General features: G+C 35.2%; 1 pseudogene; it reads right to left on the bottom strand.

Annotated features, from left to right (window-relative positions):
- Positions 1–699: 699 nt before the first annotated feature.
- LOC109185233 lies at positions 700–11,250 on the bottom strand (annotated as a pseudogene).
- Positions 11,251–12,177: the final 927 nt, after the last annotated feature.

Genomic DNA, 12,177 nt, shown 5'->3' with positions numbered 1-12,177 from the left:
TGACGGAATTTTCCGTCGCGAAATAGGCGACGAAAGTCATTCCATCGCGAGTCCGTCGCAATTTTGGCAACGGAAATGTTTCTTTCTGTCGCCATTGCGTGAAAAAAAATATTCCATCGCAAAGCTCATATTCCGTTGCATATTTCTATCATGAAATATAACGACGGAAATACTTATTGTCGCGATTCCGTTGCTAATTTTTCCGTTACAAATTTCGTGTTCCGCCGCACAAATTCGTCGTAATAAAACGACAGAACAAATTTCCGTAGTAATTCCATCGCTAGATATTCCATCTTAAAAAAAAAAATTCCGTCACAAAATTTCGTCATAAAAAAATAACGGAACTAGTCACTGTCGTGATTCCGTCGCGTTTTGGGTGACAAAAATTTTTCCATCACCAATTTTGTCACCATAAATACAATGAATATTCCATTGCTAAAATTATATTTCGTCTCAATTCTGCTAAATTACTATTTTTAAGATTTTCGTGTTTATTATTATTTTGTTAAAATTATAATATTTGTATATAAAATGTTAATATGCAAACTAAAATACAATATAATTTGTACTATAAAGTGGTACGATTTTTTTTTTTCAATCAAAATTCATATATATATATATATATATATATATATATATATATATATATATATATTCAGACATCAAACCCATCATATAGCCCCATTGTTCATGAATTTCTTATCTAGTGCTAATGATAACAAGTTCTACTGCATCGAGTGAAAGCTTTTTTACCTCTATCCTCCGCATGAATGCATGATCTTATAGGTTGAATTAATATCCTCCTTCGATTGCCTCCCTTGTTTCAAGAGCTGTTCAAGCTTGTTTCTATCTAGCGAGTGTCCAATTAGAACAATCGGAACATTTAAAGCACTCGAAAAAAGAGCAGGCATCAACATAATGACCATAGATCACATATGGCCAAACGGGTTGCCCATCACCGATTTTTTCACTTAAAGTCTTGGACATATTAAGATGTGTGCTAGAGCTCCATCTACAAACTCCTGAATGAGAGGCCACAATATCTCTTTCCTTTGGTACTTATCCTGAGGACGAAAGGGTATTCTAATGATATATGCCCCGCTACTTTCACCCAAAAAACCACCATCACCATCTGTAATTTAGGACACGTATTCAACATTTCTGCAGGCTCACCATAACTCCAGTCCACTTCTGGTGAGGAAACTTGACGAGTGAAAAGATCCACCATGTATACACCGAGCATCTTAGCAAGTGCCTTGGAAAGTTCCACAACATATTTAACATGAGAAGTTGAACAAATTAGTTGCATTGTCAGGAGATAAAGAACGACTTAGGTAGAGGAAGTTATAATTCCCTAAAAGCGTGAGTTATAGTTATGAGTTACCTGATCACCAGTATCAGAATCCCGGCCAAGCTCCATATTTTCACCACGAACAAAGCCATGCAATAAGCTTATTAAGGAGATAAGTTCTAGTTCAATTAAGAATTTTAAATTAATATAGATCATAACTTTATATACAAACATATGGTAATACTTCCACAGATTATTAGCAATTCAGTAATTGAAAAATCATTGTTCATTCATTTGAGTGCAACTATTTACGTACCTAATAAGAACAATATAAAGCTTTCTTTCCTTGTTACTCTCTGACGGCCATACTTCCAAATTGGATGAGTTTCGCTGGAACTTCTTCCTCAGACCGTCAAGCGATATCGTCTCCCCCAACATATCACCCTTCTCTCCTTCGGACAAGTCTTCAAACATGTCCTCTGTCACATCTTTGCGCCCTTGCTCCGGTTCCCATCTCCTATTTGCTAACCTTTAATTTGTAAACCCTCAAATTCCAACTACAAAAGAAAAAGTATAATTGCATTATTTAAAAAAAAAAAACATATAACAACTAATTTTTTGCTGAAACATTCATATGTGACTAAAACCTTAAATTTCCCCATAATATAAGTAGCTCTTAGTCTGCTGTTGAAAACAAAGAATGAATACGTAAGTTCAAAGAATAACAAATAAAGTTGCATTACATAGAGAGTTCCACCTAAATTCCAAAAATTAATTTCCATAAAATAAAATAAAAGTATATAACTCCATTTCACATAGAACAACAGCAGCAGTAGCAGCAAATTCACTAGAAACAGAGTATCTGTGTGAAAATCCTATGAAAAATTCATGTACATATCAAAACTTTGCATTCAAATGAAAAAATTCATCAAACTCTTAAAATAAATAAAGTGATGAAAGAAGTCTAGAAAGTCAGGAACCCCCAGAGAGAGAAAAACAGCAACTTCATAACATTTCAACTAGTTTTATAAAGAAAACACAATTTATGAAAAGAAGAATAATTGGGTAAAAACAAAAACACATACTTGTATTCCTGTACGTGTGTATTATGGGAACCTGAAAACATATGCATGAAACGAAGAGATTTACAACTAAATACCACTGTAAAATGTAAATAAACATGCTTTTATTATATCGGAAACGTCAGTCACTGCCTCCTCGCGGGTCAATTGTCGCCTCGCCGCAGCCCGTCGCAGTCTCGCAATTCGCAAAGTCACCACTAGCCTCGCAGTCGCAGAGTCGCATTCGCAAACCATAATTGCACAGCACAAAGCAGCCGAGAAAAATGGTGAATAAAAACGAGAAAACAGACACCGGAAACGTGAAAAGGAAAAAAAAAAAAAAAAACAAGCATACCAGTCACCATCGGAGAGAGTAGTTGCACGCCGGAAATTGGATAAAGAGTCGCCGGCGACGACAGCGTGCAAACCGAGAATGTCGGTAACGAAAGGGAATATGGAGAGGAGAGATTACACGGTTACACGCTAAAAATGCTCCAACATTAAAAATCTGCCAAAAAAAAATACTACAAAATAAATATCAATCATTAGATCTCATGAAATCAAAGGCTTCTCAAATAAATAAATAAGTATATATATATAGGGTCAGGTTCCTGTGAGGTCATGTCTTCCCGTGCGGTCAGTGCGGCATACACCATTAAGTATGCATAAATGCACCACAAAGTGTTCGTAAATACACCATTATGTGTGGTGTATTTTTTTTTTTTTGTGTAGTGCATTTTTTGACATTTCAATCTAGTGTATTTTCAAACACACTATGGTGCATTTATGCATACCTAATGGTGTATGCCGCACTGACCGCACGTGAAGACCTGACCTCACAAGAACCAAAAAAAAAAAAAAAAAAAAAAAAAAAAAATATATATATATATATATATATATATATATATATTAGTTATAAAATGTAATATATAAGAATTTAATAATAAATATAGTTCCTAAATAATTAAAAAAATTATTTTTTTTTTCAAAAAAAAAAGAAAATTAATTATTTAATTATTTTTTACATTTGTGTATCATCAAAATCTTATTATATTTAAATAGCCACACAAATTTTAATTATTATCATTAGAAGTATGTACAATTTGATGAAAATTTGTTAAACAATCGAACCAACAATTCAGTTAAAAAATTTGTAAAATAAATATTTCAGTTCGGTCTATAGTAAAAGATTTTTAAAAAATTTATTTATCGATAGTTTGTTTATAAAGTATTGGTTAACTAATTAATAGATCGATTAAGTGTATAGTTATTTGTATGTGTGTGTGTGTGTGTGTACGTGCGTGCGTGTGTGTGTATTCAACACAAAATTTAAAATAGATAAATATTTATTTTTGATATAATCAAAATGTGTATTTTAAACTTCTAGTAAATGTAATAGTAAAGATCAATATTGTTGTAGATAGTTATAATTGATAATAAAAATGATGTCCTGACAATTTTTATATTAAAATAAATTAAATTAAATTTATAATTCAATATTGATTAAACAGTAAAACTTAACTCAATTTTGTTAAAAGCGAAATTTATTATGCCCTTCAGAAGTGGTCCTCATTTGTACAAAGTACAATTTTACTTATCTCATTACTTGCCTAGAAATTGGAACAAGTTAAATGGTAAATTGAAAAATGTAAAATGATAGTTATGTTCAATTTTAGAAAGAACACACTATTTCGGGACTAACTAAAAATGAAAGTAAGATAAGTAAAATAGGACGGGTGGAATATTGATTAAAAAAGTTATGCAAATTAGATATAGCATATGAATTCATATGTAATTTCAATTTTACATTAAGGAGCCGACATCGTATGTTTATTATTTTAAATTTTTTAAAATAATAATAATAATAATAATAATAATAATAATACGTCAGGTTACAAAACCCGGCATATTATATGTATTTTATTTAAAATAATTTAAAAATCTATACAACGTCGGTTCTCTTTGCACGATTATGTAGATAGTTATAATGCGTATATTGTGCGTTAAAATTAATATCCAACACACAAGTCAAAATAGGTAAATGTTTAGTATAATTTTTAAATATTAAATAATTAATATAAAATAAAAATGATTTGTTTCGATATAATCAAAATGTGTTTTTAAACTTTTAATAAAACTAGTAGTAAAGATGAATATTATTGTACATAATTATAATCGATAATAAAAACGACGTCCTAACAATTTTTCATATTAAAATAATTTAAATCTTTTCAATGCAATATTGATTAGACAGTAAAACTTAACTTAATTTTTATTAAAAGTGAAATTATTGTAATAAGTTTACTGATGTTGTGAAATACTACACATCTCCCTAATTCCTTATCACACATTTGCTTTTTTTGCACGTTTTTAATGCAACAAAACAAATTTTTCTAATTTTTTTAATTTTGTCGTTCAAAAGTATGTGTCATTTGTACATAGTACAATTATACTTACCTCATTAATTTTCTAGAAATTTGAACAAGTCAAAAGGGCAAATTTTGGAAATAATAGTTATGCTCAATTTAGATTTGTAAAACTAATTGCATTGTAATAACGTGTGCTTAATCATATTAAACATGGTTAAATTTTAATTAAATTATGAAAAAATATTGTGTCATGCATGATGCATTGCTCGAATATAATTATTTTGCGAGATCAAATTAAATTTTAGTTCTATTATTATTCTATAAATTTTGACAAAAAAGTGTCAAATTTTTAATTTGTGATGATTATACAAATTATAATTCAAATACTAATATAATTTACTAAGAAATTCTTAAAATTTTGTAATTTTAAATACTTTGTATTAATCATTTAATATATTTCAATATTTTTAGTAATTACCCACTTTAAATATCAATTCTTATTGTAGTTTCAATCAAATATTTATGTTCATAACTTTATCATAACAAATCAACATAATTATTAAATAAAAAAAACTTTATAAACGAATACACCTCATACTTCATTTTTATATATAAAATTCAAAAACATTAATAATTTTTAATAATTCATATGCAATATCAATTTTACATTAATTTTTTTTAAAAAATATTCTCACTTGTAATACCAAACATAGTGCAAAATTCGACCATTAAAACGTTATAAATTTTAATTAAAATATTAAATATTCTAGCGACGGAAAAGAACGACCGTCGCAAGTTCCGTTGCCAAACTCAAACGTGAAATTATCTTTGCGCTAAACATCACAACAAAATTAATTTTCATTGTTGATTCCATCGGCGCAGTGCAACGAACATGTGGGGCGTCACATATTCTTTCGCCAATGTGTTAACATATTTCGCGACGGAATTAATTCTGTCGTTTCATTCGGTAGCGAAAATAAACTCTACTTAAAAAATTAAATATTTTTATGACGGAAATAACGATCGTCGCACGTTCCGTCGTCAACCTCAAATGAAAAATCTAACTTTGTGCCAAACATTGCAACATTATTAATTTTCGTTGTTCATTCCATCGCCGTAGCATGACGGACATGTGGGGTGTCGCATTTTTTGTCGCTAATATGTAAACGTAATGGCGACATAATGGATTTTGTCGTCTCATTCTGTAGCGGAAAAAAAAAACTTTACTTTAAAAAATAAATATTTTAGTGACAAAAAGAACGATCGTCGCAAGTTCTGTCGCTAACCTCAAATATCAAATCTATCTTTGCTCCAAACATCGCAACATAATTAATTTCCGTTGCAGATTCCATCGCTATTGCGCGACAGACATGTAGGGTGTCGCATTCTCTATAGCCAATGTGTTAACATATTCGCGACAAAATCAATTTCTTCATCTCATTTCTGTTGCCAATTCCATCGCCATAGTGCGACAAACATGTAGGGCGTAGCATTTTCTGTCACCAATGTGTCAACATATTGGCGACGGAATTGATTTCGTCGTCCTTTTCTGTAGCAAAAATTAACTTTACTTCAAATTTTAAATATTTTCGCGACGGGAAAATACCCGTCGCAATTTCCGTTGTCAACTTCTTTCGTTAAATCATTGGTGCAAAGATTACTTTGGAATATTTTCCACTTTGCGCCAAATATCGCGACGGAATTTATTATCGTCGTCGATTTTGTCGCAAAACCGCAATGGAACTGTCAGCCGTTGCCTTTTCTGTCGCTGTTGTAATGACAGAACTTAATTCCGTCGCAAAATCCGTCACCAAAATGTGGGCGCCAAAATTTCCCAGGTTTTTTCTCACTTTCCGCCAAAAATCGCTATAGAATTGAATTCCGTCACCATTTCCGACGCAAAATCGTGACGGAACACATTCTGTAGCAAAAACCATCGCTAATCAACAACGGATTACGTTCCGTCGCGATGTTTCCATCGTGATTTGTGATTTTTCTTGTAGTGATTGTTCCAGATAACCTAATTCAATATATTTTTCTATCTCTCTCTGTCGACAATCCCTCCTTTCTCCCAAACAAAAATAAAACCCTAGCTGTTTCTTCTTATCAATTAATTTCAAGAATTAGATGTCAAGATCATCAAGCTTAGGTGATTGCTTTTGGGCATTATTAGAGGTAAGATTTATGTTCACTAAAATCCTTTTGCCCCAAATCAAAAATTGATTTTTCTAATTGTTTATGTGATTCATGATTTTAATGAATTTGTGATAATTAACGTGGGAAGTTATTTTATTATATTGTGTGAGTAGACATGTGCGTTTAGATGTTTTGGAATCCCTTAATATGTGATATGGTGATTTTATGGTGATTTAAAAGGAAAAATTGTACTCAATCTGAATATTGCCTGAGAAAATTCTGACTGGCGCAGCTGGAAAGAAAAATTCGTGAAAATTGCTTCCTAAACTTATTTTTGCTTGAAACTTTTTATGGAGAACCTAGACTTGTTATAATTGATGTTTGTAAAAATTTTTGGTTAAAAATATGTTTCGATTTTTCCTGAAAAATTTCGTAAAGTGGAGGCAGTGTGCTGCCAGTTCAATTTCTGTCTGGCGCAGTGTTGGGAAATAATTCGGGAAAAATACTTTTAGACCTTGGATTGATTTGAAATTTTTTTTGTATAATCTAGACTCACTGTACCTTGTATCTGGAAAATTTCATCTGAAAATGTGTTACCAATATATTTCTATAAATTTTGCAATATAGGTCATACCTTCTGAAAATTTCTGTCGGTTCCTTATTTGAGGTGTTGAGAATTTGTTTGCTTGAGAAATATCAGTAATGTTGTCACTTTTATAAAGATTGAGGATAAAGGAAATTGATTCTTAAGACTTGTGTAGTATCCTGTTGTGAAATTTTGGATACTTGGGTTATGACCCAGTTTGTTGTGGAGTGAGCGGTTGAATATACCGACTCACTAGGGAGCTTAAAAACTCTCTGTTGTTTTGTGGAGTGAGCAGTAGAAACATATCCTGTCTCACTAGGACATTTAGTCCTGTTGTTTTGAGGAGTGGTTAGCGGAGTCTACCACTAGGGTATTTACCCTGTTGAGTAGTAGTCAGTAGAAACGTATCCTGGCTACTAGGACTAGTTACTACCCATTGGGCTTGGAAACCCATTGGGGGTGTGCACACTTAAGGTATTAGTTCTGTTCCACTTATATGGGATATTTGCGTAGTGTTCAGTTGAGTGAGTACTGTTCACTAGGGCTTATTGAATAAGACCCTGCCCATCATTTGGTTGGTTTAAATGGAATTTTTGCATAGTGTTCAGTGGAGTGATTACTGTTCACTAGGGCTTAAGTAATTAAGACCCTGCCCATTGTTTGAGATTGAATGGGATTTTGTGTAGTGTCCAGTATGGTGATTACTGTTCACTAGGGCTTGATGAAACAAGACCCTGCCCATTGCATTGGGATTGGTGTTCCTCCATGTTGGAAAAAAATATATTACTTTTGAAAGGTTCCTAAATATCCATTGTGAGAACTACTGATTTGTTATTAAAAATTATGAGTATTGTTGGGAAATTATGGTTGTTGGAAATTCTGAGTATTTCATATTTGAGTTATGTTCTATATGATTATGCTCTATTGGTAATAAAAGATTAAATGTTTAAAGGGTGTATGCTATATGCCAATTATCTGCTCCTATGTGCTATGTGCAAATATGTTTTACGGGGTGAAGTAGATCTTACAAGCTTAATGCTGAATTTGTGTGTTTCTTTGTTTTCTATTCTTTAATTGTTTTTGCAGGAACTCTTGCATGAGCATTGGGCATGAGAATGAGTGAACCACCTAGAGATATCATTTATTAGTTAGACATTTGAATTGTTAGTTATTTTTGTACTAATACATATTTTGAGTTATTTATTGTAAATTGTAAATTTAGCCTTAGCGTTTGGGTATAGAGAAATATCTGAGCGTGGCGGTAGCACTCTCCTTTTCTTTTAGTTTTATTTTCGCTTCCGCAGTTACATTCGTTTTCAAATAAAAAAAAAATTGTACGTATTTTCGACAGTTTATGTAGTTTAAGAAATGGGGGTGTTACAACAAAATCATTTGCGAAACGGGATATAGTATATATCAATTTCAAAGCCAAAATAGAAGTCAAACACAAGACTCTTTGCAATTACAATAAAGGTAAGGGAACACATCCCAATACAACAAGAAGCAACAATAACTCATAAGAACGGGTCAAGGCATAATCTACCATCACACAGTGATTAACACCCGACATGCATAACACAAGAGAATAAGGACCCGACCATTGGCAACTCATGCCTTGACAACACATGCCTTTGTGACAACACATGTCACAAATGGAGAATCACACACAATGGCTATACAAGCCTTCTTGACATCACCATCACGAATTGAGATGCCTTCCTTATGCCCTCCAACCTTATGGCTACCCCGAACCTTATGTATAGTTCTAACCATTACCTCCAGGACCCTTGTACACCAAGTCCAACCTTTTCCCTCCGATGACCGTCGTCCCCATCCACCAACGACCGCCAACAAATCCACCATTTTATAGTATACGAGGGTACCGATCACACACATGGTAACACATGCCTTGGCAACACATGCCTCCCAAGAAATACGTGAACCCGACACACAGGTCACAAACTCCATAATCGCGTCATGGCCACCACGAGGACCACTGCCGTACCTTGGTGACTAATGTCCCATACCATTAATCATGCAATCCAGGTACAGCCACACACACCACACCATAACAGGAATCAGGCAACGGATCACAACGAAGATATGAAACCATACTCAATCAAGGAATGGATCACAGTCCAAAAACAACGACGATTGACACAAGTCATCATCAACAATAAGAAAAGACAAACAACACACACGCTAGCATTTAAAAACCGAACTAGCACGCTTATCTAACGGGTAACCAAACATAGTTCCGAAGAACACACAAGACCCATCATAGTTCAACGAATCACAATGTTGAACACTTAGAACGATTCAAGACAACAAAACCTACATGGATTCCTACCATATAGTTCTAGACATACGAAACATCAAGAAGACACTCAAATAGTTCCAAAAAAGAACATCGGGAAGTCAAAAGACCAAATAACGAGTCAAAAGAATCATGGGGAACAAATCACCAACCAACAACATATGGTGTACCCGCGGGTGGAGCCACGGGTGGACCTCCACCCGTGGTTCCGCCCGCGGGAACCACTCCCACGAGGCCTTGTACCCCGCGGGTGGGGTGATGGGTGGTGCCCCGCCCGCCGTTCCGCCCGCGGTTACACACCCTGTACCAAAAACAATCCTTTCGGGGATTTTCAACTCTAAGCTCAAATTCAAGTCCAAAACATGCCAAAACTCACCAAATACAACAAAATGACTTGAATCAAAGGAATAGCCAAGCAATGGCATACATGAACCCTAATAACAAGCTCTAGATATGCATTTTCACAAGACAATGCATCAACACTCACATTTCATAACAAAATCACATATAGAATCTAATAAATCATCATATAGGTAAGCAAAATAGATTTTGTAGAGCATGGGTTACTTCTTGTAGATAAAAACCTTCACTTAACACTTCACCAAGCTCCTAACAAGGTTCACCTTCCTCACCCACTTCAAGAACACACCAAAAGATCATAAAGATTCTATCTTTAAGGAAAGACACCTTAGAAATCACTAAAAAAACAAGATAAACATAGATCTTACCCTCCTAGATGCTCAAAGGTAGGAAAGGTGGAATCTTGAAGACAAACTTTGAAGATTTGGTAAAACTCCAACTTGTCTTGGAATAAAAGCTATATAACTTTTAGAGAGGATGAGGAGCTCAAGTTTAGAAAGTGTAAGGGAAAGAATGAGGGGTGTCCTCTAGGTTAGCTTGCAATACTAACATAAGGTGAAATGTCTTTATTACCCTTACTAAATGAAGAGGTGTAAGGGAACAAGAGAACTACTCACAAAGCTTTAGGTACAACACATGACTTTGGGGTTGACTAGTCAATTACTAGTCCCCGACTATTGAATTTTCAGGAAGAGAAAATTACACTTTTGGTCCTGTGACTATTGGGGTAGTGTTAATTTGAGTACTTGACTTTAAAAACTATCAATTTGGTCCTGTAACTATGCAATTTATAACACATTTGATCCTCCCGGCCAAATTGCCGGCCAAATGTTGCCGGAAAACTTTAAACCTTTTTAAATTTTGTATTCTTGGGGGCAAAACGGTCATTTTACATTTAAAAAAAAAAGAATAAATTATTTGCTTCATTCTTCGCATACCAACGACGGTTTCGTCGAACTCCACCGGACTACGTCGCTGCAACGCCAAAGCTTCCTATCGTCAACCCAAAACCAGCAACACGGAGATGAAGCAACGGCGGCCGGGAGCTAGCGACGCCTGAAGGAGGAGAGATGCAGCGACATCACCAGAGAATCCAGCTCGCCTCCGCTAGCTCTCAGCACCGGCGACATCCTGCAGCTCACTAGAGCGAGGACTGTGGACGAGTCGACTGCGACTGAATTCTGACCGAAAACCAGAGGTGGAGACGGCACCGCGGTGGTCCGGCGGAGTTGCTAGCTCGATGTGGCTTCGGAGTTCAGGCTATGCTTGTCGCCTCGTTGTCTACTATGCTCACCGGAGCGTGGAGAAATGACTGTGTCAGTGGATTAAACAAACAAAATTTTAAAAAGTTAATATATATACTCACCGTTTTGCCCCCATAGTGAGCATAGTAGACGAAAGTGCAGTTGTTTTGGGCAGGAACGGCGCAAATTAAAGAGTGTTGTTGATGGTCTTATATTGTCCACTCCTGTCTTTGGCAACCACAATGTCGGATTTAATGGAAGTCGGATCGGCAGTGAGGAGACGGCGCGTGGCGCCGTCGTCGACAAACGGAGGAAACTCAGATTCTAACAACCTATGATTGAGGCCAAAATGGAGGCAGGGGATTCTCACGGTATGAGGAGGTCAGTGAAGTGAGTAATCATAGCTAGGCTATCGCTGGTTAATTATCCGGCCATTTTAAGAAGGTGTTTCATTCTCTCACCGGTGTTCCCGGTGGTGTACTGGAACGCATCTATGCAAGTTTGCTGGTGAGTTATAGCGCCGCTGAGCCAAACCATTTCTGGGGTTGGGCGCAATGGAAGGCCTTGTGTCCTTCTTCTCCGCAGTTGAAGCACCGCAAGGGATTGCCCATGCAATCTTTGTCTCTATGGTTCTTGTTGCACTTTGGACAAGGAAAGCTCCTGGTGTTAGCGTCGTTGTTCCCCAGGGGTGGCCTTTGGTTGGTCAGGTTACTCGGTCTTGTATTGGTGTCGTTTCTTGCTCTCTTTACTGGTGGTGCCCCTCCTCCGGGGTTCCTCTTTCGTATCTGCTCTTGGACCCCGCGTTGGAGTAGT

Source organism: Ipomoea nil, unplaced genomic scaffold (assembly GCF_001879475.1).
Source record: "Ipomoea nil cultivar Tokyo-kokei standard unplaced genomic scaffold, Asagao_1.1 scaffold0100, whole genome shotgun sequence".
Classification (NCBI taxonomy): Eukaryota; Viridiplantae; Streptophyta; class Magnoliopsida; order Solanales; family Convolvulaceae; genus Ipomoea; species Ipomoea nil.
This window is presented reverse-complemented; position numbering and strand designations above follow the sequence as displayed.